Source organism: Pleurodeles waltl, chromosome 8, assembly GCF_031143425.1.
Source record: "Pleurodeles waltl isolate 20211129_DDA chromosome 8, aPleWal1.hap1.20221129, whole genome shotgun sequence".
NCBI classification, from domain to species: Eukaryota; Metazoa; Chordata; class Amphibia; order Caudata; family Salamandridae; genus Pleurodeles; species Pleurodeles waltl.
This window is the reverse complement of record NC_090447.1, coordinates 1,084,007,629-1,084,022,775: the sequence shown is the minus strand read 5'-3', so window position 1 is coordinate 1,084,022,775 and position 15,147 is coordinate 1,084,007,629. Positions and strand designations below refer to the sequence as shown.

At 41.8% G+C, this 15,147-nt stretch overlaps 1 long non-coding RNA gene across 1 annotated transcript in view; it reads left to right on the top strand.

Annotated features, from left to right (window-relative positions):
• The window catches only part of LOC138249187 (uncharacterized), a 77,569-nt gene extending 70,774 nt beyond the window's left edge, over window positions 1-6,795 (top strand). Inside the window, exon 3 of the long non-coding RNA XR_011194767.1 lies at window positions 6,233-6,795. This is a non-coding gene — a long non-coding RNA (uncharacterized lncRNA). The remainder of the gene's footprint in view (window positions 1-6,232) is intronic.
• Window positions 6,796-15,147: the final 8,352 nt, after the last annotated feature.

The window sequence follows — 15,147 nt, the reverse complement described above, 5'->3', positions numbered from 1 at the left end:
CTGCCTTGATGAGGTGTGAAGTGGCCTGGCTTCACACAAAGGAATGTGCTTGGGGGATAGAATCTCCCCTCAGCAGATGGTGAGGCAGGAAGGGGGAGGGCTGCCAGACTGGTCTTCAAAGGCAGAGAAGGACATTTGCAGCACCCAGCAACACCCCCACATCCTGCAACCCCAGACAATTAGGTGCCCCCTTGATTAGATTAAGAGAGGGCAGGAGAGGGGTGTGTTTATGATTTTTAGCCACACCAGTGGGTGGGCTCAGCCAGATGTAACCTCCAAAAATCAGATTCATCCATGTTGGATTTTTAGAGACTGTTGCCTTCTGGGATGGATTTTTGCCACACTTCCCAGGAAGTGGTCATCACAGGGGGACGACCCTGTCCCTGATTGGAGAACCAGGGCCCCCCTGCTTTTCACCCAGGAGCAAGGATAAAACTGGCAGACCTGCACCCACGCCTCAGATCCCCACCAAATTTCAAGAAGAAGGAACTAAAGGAGACGAAGGACTGCCCTGCTGGACCCCTGGCCTGCACCTGGAACCTGCACTCAGAAGGACTGCACCAGCTGCACACTTGGGCTTCACCACAAGAAGGACTTTGCCTGGCTTCAACTGGTTCAAGGAGGGACTCCCTGTTTGCTACAGGTGAAAAATTGCTATCCAGAGTCCCCTGCACCAACTCCTGAAAAAGTGACCAGCTGACCACTGTCCAGTGGCCAAAAAGGAGTTTGCGCCAGGTGCATTCTGGGAGTTGAAGTCCGCACCCCCCAAGGACCATCACAGAACTTCTGGACCCTTGGGGTGAGCTGTGGACCCCAAAAGAACCTTAAAAGAACATCTGGGTGAAGCCCCAGAAGTTTGGAGAAGATTTGAAAATTTTTGTAAAAAAGCTCCAGAGAGGGACCGACCCGCCGCGGAAATTCTAGCCGGCTTGCCTCAACCGCGACCCGGCCTGACTTCGTGGTTCGTCCCGGTGAAGAAAAACATCCGAAAAAGAGACTAAGTCCGAAGGTAAAAAGTTGACCGGGACCTCCCAGCCATCGTATCCGAGAAGGGCTCCACGGACGTCGGATCAAGATCCAGGTTTACCCCGGTCGAAGGATTTTCATCTCGAAAAAACGACTAAGTCCGAAGGTAAAAATCACCACCGAGGAAACCCACATCGCGTATCCGGACAAGTGCTCCAGGAGGTCGGATTCAACAGGCAGGTTCGTCCCGGGGAAGAAAAACTTCAAAATAAAGACTAAGTCAGAAGGTAACTTTTTAACCGAGGCCTCCCGCGACTTGTAGCCGAGCAGGGCTCCATCGCGGTCGGCCTGAAACTTTGACTTTGCCCCGGTCCTGGTGCAACCAGATGACCCGATTGGCGCTTTTTGTTTCTAAGCGCTAGAAAAATAATAATTCTTTAAAAATTAATATCTCCGGTTCCCCTGAACCGATTTTAATCGTTTTTGTGTCATTTTAAAGATAAAAATATAAACTATTTTTATAAATTGGTTTTGGATTTTTAAACTGTTTCCTGTGTTTTATTTAATTACTGTTTTGTGATATTTGAATGCTTTACACACTGTCTCCTAAGTTAAGCCTTGACGCTCGTTGCCAAGCTACCAAGGGTTGAGCTGGGATTAATTTACTGAGACCTAACTGTACCTAGGTGGAGGTTAGTGGCTTGTTGCTAGGTGTAGGTACCTACCTGCCCTTACTAATAACCCATTTTCCAACATACTGTTTATGATTCTCCTTCCTTAGATGTGCTGAGACCGTTTGCTAGTGACCTTTCTCTGAATCAAAGAGCACCCTTTGACATGTGCTTCCTCCCATTGCGTCTCATCCATCTCACAGGAAAGCAGCAATCCTTAAATCTGCCTGGTGGCAGGGTCCTCTACCCCCTTAAGTCCTCCAGTTAAATCTGGGTCTCCCAAAATTGAAATCAGATGTTTCCATGTATTGTAAAGTTCGCAGGCACATACACCCATTACATGCATACAACATACAAGCACTGCACAGCACTACATCATTTATGTATTCTACCATTCACAGGCACACATACACCCAACACATGTTTATACTATACACACACTGTACCGAACTGCATCTTCCCTTTATTGTAACAGCCACAGGCACACACAAACTGCACAGCACTACCCACTAAATTAATGTAGGGCAAGAGTGAGTTGAGCACACAGCAGCAGAACTATAAATTAATGAGCCACTGTGTTTGCCCCCAGTGTGTTTCTGCTGCTTAGCTCCTAAGCTCCCCTCTGGTCCAAATAGACCGCAGTGGCCTATCTCACTGCACACACACACATGGTCTGGGTATTCCCATGAGAACAAATATCAGCATCAGGGATCTAGATGTGTTTACCTTTGGGGCACACAGGACAGGGGTGCACTTCACCATCTGAAGGACTTTTCTGTCCCAACACTCACCTAATGACAATTAGAGAATGGTATTTATTGCAGATAAATGGAAGAACTGCTAATTTGCTTTGGGGAACTAAGCTGTAACGCAATCTGTTGTTATTGGGGATTGAAAAATAATTTCTTAACTGCTTGGAATTTTTACAGTTACACTCTAGTTATTCTTTGTATATGACTGCCAATCAGCTGATTCCCATGTTATGGGCGTTTTATGATTCTTCAGCGAAAGAGGCGACATATCTTGTTTTGGCACTACATCCACGGGGGACTGGTTCTCGCATTTGAAGGCGCAGGCATGATTCAGATTTTATTATATTTCATATTTGTCTGGCGTAGGAGGCCATTAATTTCATTTTGTGATTCCACCTACGGGGAATGCATTGATGATATACACGTAAGATGGCTGACAAGGAAAGTTGTATGGATAAGTCCTTCCTTTACTTCTATGGTCTCTTTAAAGGAGGTTCTTTCCGAAATTGAAAGTGGGAGCGTACTCACAACCTCCATTCGTGGTTTCAATGTACTTGTTTTACCGATGAGGTGAGTTGCTCAGCATATTAATTAACTACGGTCTCTTTATGATATACATGATACTGGTTATGTCTTCTTCCCACCTATTATGAAACAATAACATTTTCACTACGCCAATGGCGCCAAAAGCAATTTTATTCTTGTCTATACACATTAGTATGAATGGTTTTCGTACTGTATTGTCGGGCAATGTACTCATTTATCAGTTATTGGTTAAGGTTACTTTTATATTTCTGTTGCAAATGCACTTTGTGCATGTTTTCAATAATATTATTGTCACATTGAAACATTTAAGCACAGTGAGGAATTGAGGTTCACGATAACACTGAATAGATAGTAACATTATCACATGGTACGTTGGACTGATTTAGCATCTTTGATTTGAATTTTGACAGCTGATGCAACCTGGGGCATTATGTTGGAGCTCACCTGATAAGACTTGTGAACTTGGTAGTTGACTATAAAACTGATATTGTATCAGGTAGGTTTTTGAGAATAGTTGAGACTTTTCTTTTGATGCTATCACAAGGTTCTGTTGCACATGTGTGTGCATGGTTCATTACACCTTTTTACTTGAGCTTTTTGGGATCTGCACAATATGAGCATATTAAATTCTTTGTTATACTAAAAGTTTATATAATTGTGGCATGCCAATGGACTACAAGTTTTATAAATCACAAGAATATTACTGAATTATTATTTGTATTGTTTAGAACATTTACAGTGAGGTGATTTGTAACATTTGGTCTCCATTCCTAGGACACTATGGTGAAGGGTTCATGTTTATTACAGTTGTAAATATAAAAAATTGTATAGTTACATTAGGTTCTTTTTTGCTGTGATTCTAGCCCTGAGGGCGTTGTGGGGTTATTCCCTTAGTGTTGGTTAAGGTACATTTGGAATGCATCATCCATACATTTAGGAGGACAAGATTTATGTTTGGAACAAATAAATTACAAACTGGTTGAATTACACTGCAACGTTTTGTTTATGTTTGTTATAAAATCAGATTATTCTCATGTTAAGGTGTTTTGGACGTTGATATTTCATTGTTACATGATCAAGATATTTCCATATGGGCTTCAAATAATTAACGGAAGATATGTACTAATTTACTTCAGCGTGTGCCTCTATGTTTGTAGCTTTGTCTGATTAACCTGTTTTTTTTAGATTGAGGGATTGGGTGTTTTCCCTTATGGGAGCACCGCTTTTTTGTTATATATGTTTTTTATTATCTGCCGATTGGGTCTTTGAACACCAAGTTTTGCCGCTGTTCAACACCCCGTCCAATTTTGTACCCCTGACGAGAAAGGCAAAAGTGGGTTATTACAGCAACCCGTCATACCTTGGATATGCTGCTTATTACTTTGCACACAATATCACTGATAATGTCTCAAATTATACATTCCATGACATGACTATTGAGATCTCAAATTACAATATGGTGAGATCATGTGTGACATCAGCAATGACAGTATCTATGGCACCAATGTTGGCACAAATTGACTATTCATGCCCACTGTGCTTACAAGTGATTAATTTGAACTGCACCTCTGAAACTTAACAATGGGAGAAAGGGTAGGTGAAAATACAGTGTGTGAGAAAGGGATGCACTATTTGCACAACATGCAGCACATACATATGTAGTATGTACAAAATTGTGGGGAGCTGGTAAACATGTTTAATTTGTGTTTGACATTGACATTGAATAAGTAACAGGTTATGACACAGTTTTTGCATGGATGATGATTTAAAGGAATTTCATAGCATCAGTTCCAGCAGGTATGCCTTTTATCTTTTACCTGTTTAATAAAGTGTTTTATTTTCTACTAAACCCAAACATGGAGTGTGTCATGCGTTGGGCAAACTTTGTTACACAACTGCAAAGGGATGTAAGAAAGTTCATCTTTGGCCCCCACGTATTTGGAGGTGGAGATGAGTGGACCAAAAACACAGTTTGTGGCTGTATCACCATCCTAATTACTAGCTAATTTGAATGTTCAAGTTTGACACAGGGAAAATTATAATGGACTCAGAATTACTGGGCACTGTAATTACCCATTGCATGAAGTTCCTTATTCCAGGCTTTTATCTACACACCTTTCCCTGCTGCTCCTACCAGAAGTAAAAGGTGCAAGCAGACACATATGTTTTAACAGGGTGTTTTCCACATCCCATAAAACTCCTTGGGTGAAATGGTATCTTTCACCCCCCAAATGACAGTCCACTAGACAGAATGAAATACAAACTGCAGCTTATGCATATGGCTAGTTGGATTTGGATACTGAGTGATACTGGTAAAGGCTGTTTCCTAAGCAAAGCATTGAAGGATGCACATATAAGGAAGTTGTCATCATGTAAGCGATCAATGTATTTTATGCAAACCACCAACATTCCACTTGTTATTACTTCAAATAATTGTTTGTGATGTAGTTGAAATTTTAGTGCTGTCCCTCATATCACAAATGTCATCAGTACTAGACAATATATGCATTATGTTAACCAAAGTACTGAGAGTTTGAATGTAGACGCTATTTTAACTGTGCATGTGTTTAAACAAGTGTTAGAAACCCTAGTGGTATGCCTTATAAATCAAATGTTTGCAAGATTTAATTGATATTATGTTATAATTTAGACCTTAGACTAACAGAAAGTATTGAAAAGATATTCGATTTCTAATGATTAATGTTTAAATATGTGTGCAAAAAAAATAAATGCAGACTTGCTTTATATCAATTTATATCAATTAAAATGCAATAGTAGTCTTGCGTTTAAAATGAATGCAAATTATCGAACCAATGTTAATGTTGAATTCATAAGTTTGAATGTTAGAATTGTGTTTATTAAAATGTATTAATTACATGTATTGCTTAAACTCACTAGCATTAGACTGACCTGTTATTTTTGTAATTAATGTCTGTGCAAGAAATGCAGATTCATTTTCAGAATTAGAGCTTTCTTTCAGGCTTTGTCCCCATGAAAAGACTAGCTTTGTTAATAAACCCCTGTTGTTTAGTCATATTGTAATAGTGTCCTTGAGTTTGAAACATCCTGACTAACAAAGTATACAAATCTTTCAATCCTGTGTGGAGCTTCATGGATGGATGAGGGTCCCATGACACAACTAGGAATGGATGTTGATGTTGCAACCTGCAGTCCTGTGATCGATTACTATTGGGTGATGCCCCTTCAAAGTAATATGGACTGTCTTTCAGAGTGAATCAGATTGCTTTATAAACTTCAACATGCCGTTGACCAGTTGTTCTTTGGTTTATTCTTCAGATTTCCGAATGTTCTTCAACCAGAACCCTTACTCATGAAGAATTCCTGAATGCTGAGCCCCTGGACGAGATATGTTGCTCTCTGCTTTCCCCCTTGAGATGCCCTGCTGAGACTTAAAGATTTTTCTCCCGAACCCTTGCAGAAGACTCTTGATCGAGCTTCGGACATGCTGATGCTTGCCCTTTTTACTTATCTTTTGCCCACCTAAGTTAATACCTTGTTGCCCAAGACTTCCTTTTTCCAAATTTCTTTTTGCTCTTTTTGTTCTTTTTGTCTTTTGCCCGCATATGTTCCGCTCCACACATGCCAATCCCTAATTTGGTTATGGTAGGGTTTTCCCTTGCTCAGCTGAAAACCATAACTTTGATGATTTGAAACTGACTTGCTAAGCCTGAGCAATATGTGATTTCTATATCCCAAATAATTCTGTTAATGTTTTGCACTTTTCAAATTGAATGATTAGTTTTATTATTGTTAGTTCACCTGAACTTATTATGTCATCATGGGCAACCCTTGGTGATTCTGTATCATTATAATTTTGTTTTGAGAGTTGTCTACATTACTTTGAGCTTAACTTCGTAATAAATCTCTTAACTTTATTCCTGATTGGAATTGTCCTTATATGGCCAAATGGGCCATATTGTTTAACATAGCTGGTTTGTATTGAAATTGAGTTGCATGGTTCTACCACACCCTGTCGCAGGGTCCAAAGGTCTGTTGCCCTAGTTGAGCATTGATTCCTGCGAAGGATGAAAATGCTCCAGCATTTGTGAAGTTCATATTATTTTCTTCATGCAACAATTCAATGATGGAAAAGAGTTTGCAAGATGTCATTGATGAAATCATTGGGGATATCATTTAAAGGATGTCATTCATGAGCAGCACATAGTGAGAGCAAGATGGTGAACTTTGCAAAGTGTACTATAACCAGAAAATGTCATTGGTTAGGATCTATCAAATAAATTGCTATAAAAGAGCATTATTATGTGGACATTGAAAGTAATAGCTAGAATTTTACGTAGTGCTGTTCTTAATAGTTCCCACTTTTCTAATTCCTATAAATAATCTAATGCGATCATCCAGCTCAAATGAACTCAATTGACCAAATTCAGAAGATAAAAAGGCTGGGTAATGTTTGCAAGAATTTAAATGTACGACCTGCATAGCACTGCCTATCTCATTGGATAGCCCATCAAGGTAGCTCAAAGAGCTGCCCTGATGGGCTACCTACATGACTATATACATTTTAAATTGTTTAATGAAAGTAGAAAATGTCTTCTTCGATTTTCAAACATTTTGCTCTCTCTGTTACCTAACAAGAACATTGCTTCACCAAGGGTTTGGTTGTGCTGAAAGTACATTTAGTAGTTTCAAAGGACAAGTAGAATGTAACTTATTCCTTCAAAGGCTAATTTCTATATGGATCCCTGGGGGCTTTCTATAGGGAAGGGAGATGAGATTTTGTATTTACAACACAAACCTCAGTTGAGTCTTCGATGCTGTGATAAACAGTGTGTTAAAAGCCCAATTTGAACCAGGGATTCAACATATCCTGTTATGTGATTAAGCATAGTTGGGTATGTCATGCCATAGGAGGTGAGAAAGGTAAGGATCCAGATTTGCAACAATTTCAATGAGCAACTAAGGCAAACATGCTCCATCTAAGCAGTGCCAGGGAGCCAGCATAAATTGTTTAAAGGTGTATCCAGGGTACAGGAACAAATTCTCTCCATATTAAAGTGTGCTACTGCATTAAGTGCATTATTGTCATACTAATAATAAGCATTGGTTTTGTCTGGGAGTGTTGCTTAGAATGGCCGTCACACTCGGAAATGTTGGCAGGGTCCTAGAGAGTTTTCCAAATAATTCTGTACAGGATCAGAGTCCCTGGGTCAAGAATATTCTTTACAGAAGTTATACATGATTTGGTAACTGTGGTCCTTAAGTGTCAATGCATTTCAAATAGACACCGAATGGGTAAAAGCGTTCGATACATCATGCCCCGAATGTGTTAAGGGTTTTATGTTATAAAAAAACATAAAAGGCATTTAGAGATAAGAGAGAATGGCACAGTGAAGGATGCACATTGTCGTCGATTTGTACAAGCAGCTGTCTAAACACATGATTTTGATGTGAGCTAATACTTCTTTGTCTTTAATACATAGTTGGTAAATCAATATGGTAGCTAAGAAACGTGGAAAAGCACATTGGGGTCGAACCTGAACATAGGAGAATAAGGAGAGCAAAATAGGCAAATAACAGACAATCTATTGAAAGAAAGGTCAGTCAAGATGGAAAGGAAAATACACTGAAACAACAATTTAAGGAAGCTCATAAAACATACATTTACACTCATAACTCTATTTATTCTCATTTAATATTACACCTGTTTGGAATAATATGAAGTAGTAGATAAGTTACTCCTAAGGCAGAAAGTGTGTTTCCATAAATGGGATGCCCTAGAGAGAGTTTACAGTCCCACAAACGTCTTCTCGGCTCATTCGCACCCTGATAATGATGAGAGACTTATTCCTGTCAAAGGCAGAAATAAATACATTTCCATGGTTGAAGTGGGTGGGCGTACTCCCAGAATTGATGAGAAGAGGCGATGGGGGCTTTCTTCTTAGGAAAATATTTCCCCATGGTGAAAAAAGAAAACATGTTATAAACCACATTTGCTGGAGGATTTTCCCATGAGCTAATAATTTTCATACATACCTGATTATAATAAAATAGATTTCACAACACATTTCTATGAGTACTCCTGGAAAAAACTGTCCCCAGGAGCAGTGCCTTATGAGTGGATCGTGAAACATTTTTGGGAACAAAGCAGTCACAAATGAAGTCCAAACGTAGAAGGACGATCTTTGAGGTTCAGGTCACGCTGTGGTGTAGTGCCAGGCAACTGTAGTGCTAAATTAGCTTCCTAAAGCAATAGATGTCATTAACCTAAACTGTTGTGGGGAAAAAGAACGATTCATTACCAAAATGCCGCTTTGCATCTAATGTGTAACTGGGAATTTAGCTGGAGGATAGAACAGGGTACTTTAATAATTAATTAATCTGCTGCCTTCCTAATAATTACCCTTCTTGCAAGGCAAAATTGGTACCCAGAAGAAATAAAAAGTTTCACTTGCAAGGAGAAATCTGTCACTTTAAAGAAAGCTTGCCGCAGGCCATATCTTTCATTAAGAAATAAATGGTTTCGGTAAACGATTCCAGTGTAGGATACTTTAATGTATATACCAAGCTTAATACAAAAATTATAACAATTACTTATTTGTATTTCGACATAGGTTGTAGGTCTTTTCAGCATACTCATTAGTTTTTCTGGTTTGTGAAAAATAACATTGCTGCATTTATTTATAATAGTACATAACCCTTTATATTGCACGAAGAAGCTGCCACTAAGAGGTGAAACATGTAAGAATTGCATTTAGGTAGTCCAATCACCTTGGAATGCAAATATGAACAATTTCTTCAAATTTAGGGCCATATTTAAATATTGGCTGTAAGAATACTCTGTCACAACAGCGATGGAGTGTGCTTACTCCCAACATTATTGTCCGCCTGCTGAATTTAATAGAAGGTGGACCTTAGTTTGGCCACAGCTGAGACTACTCCATCTCAGCCATGGCCAAACTGCTCTAAAAGCCTGACAGATTATGGGCCATCAGAAAATGGCTAAATGTCTGCACGCCACTTACAATGCAAGGACAAATAGCGGGGTTTACTGCCTGTCACCATTAGGTAAAATCCTGGTGGTAAGAGTCAGTAAGAAACAAGAATGGCCACCTCCCTATTAGAGATGATTTCCATGGTGAAGGTGGCATTTTCTTTTATTTTCGAAAAGAAATTCCCACTTCTGGATTTCATTTTGAAAAGAAAACAGTGTGGTTCAGGGCTCAGTCATGCTGAAGAGGCCCAGCACCAGCTACAAAAACAAGCATTTACAATGCAACGGGTCTCGCGTTTGCTCATGTTAGAGCTGATCGCGTTGTAAACTCCATAACCCGACTTTTAACCTATCGGGCAAAAGTACATTTATGTACAGAACCCGAAAAAGTGAAATTAACTATGTAAAGCGCTCGACTTCTGCCAAGCGAGATCGCGCTCGTAAATTAGAGAAAAAGAAGTCCACGAGCCCGATAGAAAACAGCGAGCCTCGCATGTTTTCTGTACTTGGTCGCTGCGCTCGAGGAGGGCTAGCCACCGGAAAAGGCATGACGTATGCATGCATTCGACTAATAAAAGCAAGCAGATTTTATTAGGCAAGCCCACGAACCAATAAAAAACACTGAGGTGAAGTTGACAGGGCTCCGAGCCCTTTTCTAAATACAAAAGCATCTCGCTGCGATACGCATGCGCGAGCGCATTCAACGCAGGCTCGACCCTAACAATAGACACGAACCACCATCACGGCAGTTCCTGAAAATGTTTTAAGAAATGACCGTCAGCTTGGTGGTGATTTCATGATTTGGTGAGCGGATGTGCAGTCTAGGCAAAGGAGGCAAAGGAGTAAATTATTCCGTTGCCATGGCTGCAATGCCTCGGTCTGGCAAAATGTAAATTGGCCCTTTAGGAACACACTTTCATTACTTCCTTTGCATACTGAAATTATTAGTCGATTTAAGGCAATAAAGTACAACTGCACACGTGTAAAATATTTGGTCAGTATATCTCTATGTTGACATACAATTAATTCTTCTTTAGCAGCACTTAAAAATAAAAAAGGCCAGTAAGGTATTCACGGCTTATTTCACTGAATAATGTATGAGCTAAAAACTAGCAGGAGAGCTTTCATGAAGGTAGATCAGTCTGACTTTATCTCAAACAGGTTACTAAACCGAATGTCAGAGGATTCTGTAACACCACAACATTGGCACAGGCATTAAAGGACACCCTAGCAATATTTGCATTAGATGCTGATAAAGATTTTGACTCTGTTGAGTTGCAATACCTGAGTTTGATTCTGTTGAATTGTGTGGAGTTACATTAAAATTCAGTGAAATTCTGTTGAAGTCTGTGACGGGGCAGATTGGGCATTAGGCACTTCTTCTTAGTGCAAAATGCACCCTCACATCCAAATACGGTGCGAGAATGCATTTTGTGCTAAGAAAATAGTGCAGTCAAAAAAACACTTGGCTCCCTTAATCTCTACAGTGATTATTGTATTCAATATAAGGTTGCTTCTACTGAGTGGTATGTTGTTTTCAAACTTTAGAAACCGCTGCCTACCCCTTAGTGCCCTTACATACTTTGCAGTGATTACTGCAGAGTATGAAAGGGCACTGAGGGTTATGCACTGCAGTGGTCTCTAAACAGGGTGGGAAGAAGGAGAAGTCCCACTATGTTTAAAAACCACCACAGTGTCTTTTAAGCAGAGATGGGCTGCTCCTTCTTCCTGTCCTTTTAAGAGATTACTTCCGTGTGTATCCATGGTGCCATTACATAATTTGTAGTAATATGCACAGAGGGGTATGCACTGCAGTGCATACCCCTTTGTGTCCTTACATACTCCGCAGATTACAGTGGTTTGGTTCTAAACAGGGCCTCGCGAGGAAGCAGCCCCTCTATGTTTAAAAAACACTGTAGATTATGCAGACATTATTAAACATTGAGGGACTGTTCTTTCTTTCAGTTCTGTTTTAAAACAACCACTGCAAATTAATTTTGCCAATGGATTGGCAGAATGTTTAAGTAATTCCACATTACAACAGTCCCGTGGAATTACTACATTCTTTCGATTCCACCAGGGGAATTAAAGATTTCGCCCAGCCCTAATTAAAACCCCAGCGAACTAGGTGATGGAAAACAATTGTGGGGGGTGAGGCAGACAACTCTGTGTGAATCCAACAGAACATGTGAGAATTAACAGCTGGCTGACAACTTCATTTCCCATAAAACAAGAACCGGACATGTCCACACCATCCCATCACTATTTATGTTAGCCTTAGGATCACTTGTGTAATAAGTGAGTAATGCTTATGGTTGCATTCAGAAGTTTCTCTGGAAGTAAAGAACGCATACCACAGTACTCCAAGATATATTGTTAGACATCAAGACCCAATACACAAGGCCTAAGGCCCATATTTATACTTTTTTAGCACCACATATGCCTCGTTTTTTGATGCAAAATCGGCGCAAACTTCGAAAATACAATGGTATTTTGTAAGTTTGCGCCGATTTTGTGTAAAAAAAACGACACAAATGCGGCGCTAAAAAAGTATAAATATGGGCCTAAGACTTTTGAATATTGTCAGCATCTTTGCCAGAAACTCGTATCTGATAAAAAATGTGGGATAGATCATTGTGATGTATGGTTCTCACAGAGAGTCATTTGTGGGCATTCCAGATTCTAAATCCAGTTGCTCACTGCTAGGATGTAGTGGGAAGCAAAATGTATTTTCCATCATTGTTACCTTAAACAGGAGATCCAGGAACACTGTCAGGCCTTTCTGAGAGTGTTTGTATGACACATATGGCCATATTAATACTTTTTGATGCAATTTTACGCACACCGCAGCGTCAAGTTGTAAAGCAAAACGACGTTTACACGGCGGAAATGACTGTGGGTCGATTTACGACACCGCAAACCGGGTATGCAGCGTTTTTTAACGCAATAGCATCAAAATTCCCTGCGAACACAGCCATTTCAGCAGAGGAGAGCCAAAATGGATCCCAGATGCCTCTACAGACCCCAGGAAGATGACAACAGACCAGGAACCAGCCAGGAGGACCCACACAAGAACCAGGACACTTTTAAGAAGAAAAGAAAGTGTTGCTTCAGTGCAGAGTGTGAGAAAGTAGCCTCTTTCTAGCCTTGTTACCCCCACTTTTGGCCTGTTTGTGAGTATATGTCAGGGTGTTTTCACTGTCTCGCGGGGATCCTGCTAGCCTGGGCCCAGTGCTCATAGTGAAAACCCTATGTTGTCAGTATGTTTGTTATGTGTCACTGGGACCCTGCTAGCCAGGACTCCAGTGCTTATAAGTTTGTGGCCTATACGTATGTGTTCCCTGTGTGATGCCTAACTGTCTCACTGAGGCTCTGCTAACCAGAACCTCAGTGGTTATGCTATCGCTGCTTTCCAAATAGTCAGTAACAGGCTAGTGACCAATTTCACCAATTCACATTGGCATACTGGAACACCCTTATAAATCCCTAGTATATGGCACTGAGGTACCCAGGGTATTGGGGTTCCAGGAGATCCCTATGGGCTGCAGCATTTCTTTTGCCACCCATAGGGAGATCTGACAAATCTTACACAGACCTGCCAGTGCAGCCTGAGTGAAATAACGTCCACATTATTTCACAGCCATTTACCACTGCACTTAAGTAACTTATTAGTCACCTATATGTCTAACCTTCACCTGGTGAAGGTTGGGTGCAAAGTTACTTAGTGTGTGGGCACCCTGGCACTAGCCACGGTGCCCCCACATATTTCAGGGCAAATTCGCCGGACTTTGTGAGTGCGGGGACACCATTACACGCATGCACTATATATAGGTCACTACCTATGTATAGCGTCACAATGGTAACTCCAAACATGGCCATGTAACATGTCTAAGATCATGGAATTGTCACCCCAATGCCATTCTGGCATTGGGGAGACAATTCCATGATCCCCCGGGTCTCTAGCACAGAACCCGGGTACTGCCAAACTGCCTTTTCAGGGTTTGCACTGCAACTGCTGCCAACCCCTCAGACAGGTTTCTGCCCCCCTGGGGTCCAGGCAGCCCTCGCCCAGGAAGGCAGAACAAAGGATTTCCTCAGAAAGAGGGTGTCACACCCTCTCCCTTTGGAAATAGGTGTGATGGCTGGGGAGGGGTAGCCTCCCCCAGCCTCTGGAAATGCTTTGATGGGCACAGATGCTGCCCATCTCTGCATAAGCCAGTCTACACCGGTTTAGGGATCCCCCAGCCCTGCTCTGGCACGAAACTGGACAAAGGAAAGGGGAGTGACCACTCCCCTGACCTGCACCTCCCAGGGGAGGTGCCCAGAGCTCCTCCAGTGTGCCCCAGACCTCTGCCATCTTGGAAACAGAGGTGTTGCTGGCACACTGGACTGCTCTGAGTGTCCAGAGCCATCAGGTGACGTCAGAGACTCCTTCTGATAGGCTCTTACCTTTCTTACTAGCCTATCCTCCTTCCTAGGTAGCCAAGCCTCCTTTTCTGGCTATTTAGAGTCTCTGCTTTGGGGAATTCTTCAGATACCGAATGCTAGAGCTCACCAGAGTTCCTCTGCATTTCCCTCTTCACCTTCTGCCAAAGGATCGACCGCTGACTGCTCAGGACGCCTGCAAAACTGCAACAAAGTAGCAAAGACGACTACTGGAACCTTGTATCGCTTCGTCCTGCCGGCTTTCTCGCCTGTTTCCTGGTGGTGAATGCTCTGGGGGTAGCCTGCCTCCTTCTTGCACCAGGAGCTCTGAAGAAATCACCTGTGGGTCGACGGAATCTTCCCCCTGCAACCGCAGGCAACAAAAGACTGCATCACCGGTCCTCTGGGTCCCCTCTCAGCACGAGGAGCGTGGTCCTTGGAACTCAGCAACTCTGTCCAAGTGACTCCGACAGTCCAGTGACTCTTCAGTGCAAGTTTGGTGGAGGTAAGTCCTTGCCTCCCCACGCTAGACTGTATTGCTGGGTACCGCGTGATTTGCAGCTGCTCCGGCTCCTGTGCACTCTTCCAGGATTTCCTTCATGCACAGCCAAGCCTGGGTCCCCGACACTCTAACCTGCAGTGCACAACCTTCTGAGTTGTCCTCCGGCGTCGTGGGACTCCCTTTTGTGACTTCGGGTGGACTCTGGTTCACTCCTCTTCTAAGTGCCTGATCTGGTACTTCTGCGGGTGCTGCCTGCTTTTGTGAGGGCACCCTGACTTGCTGGGCGCCCCCTCTGTCTCCTCATCCAAGTGG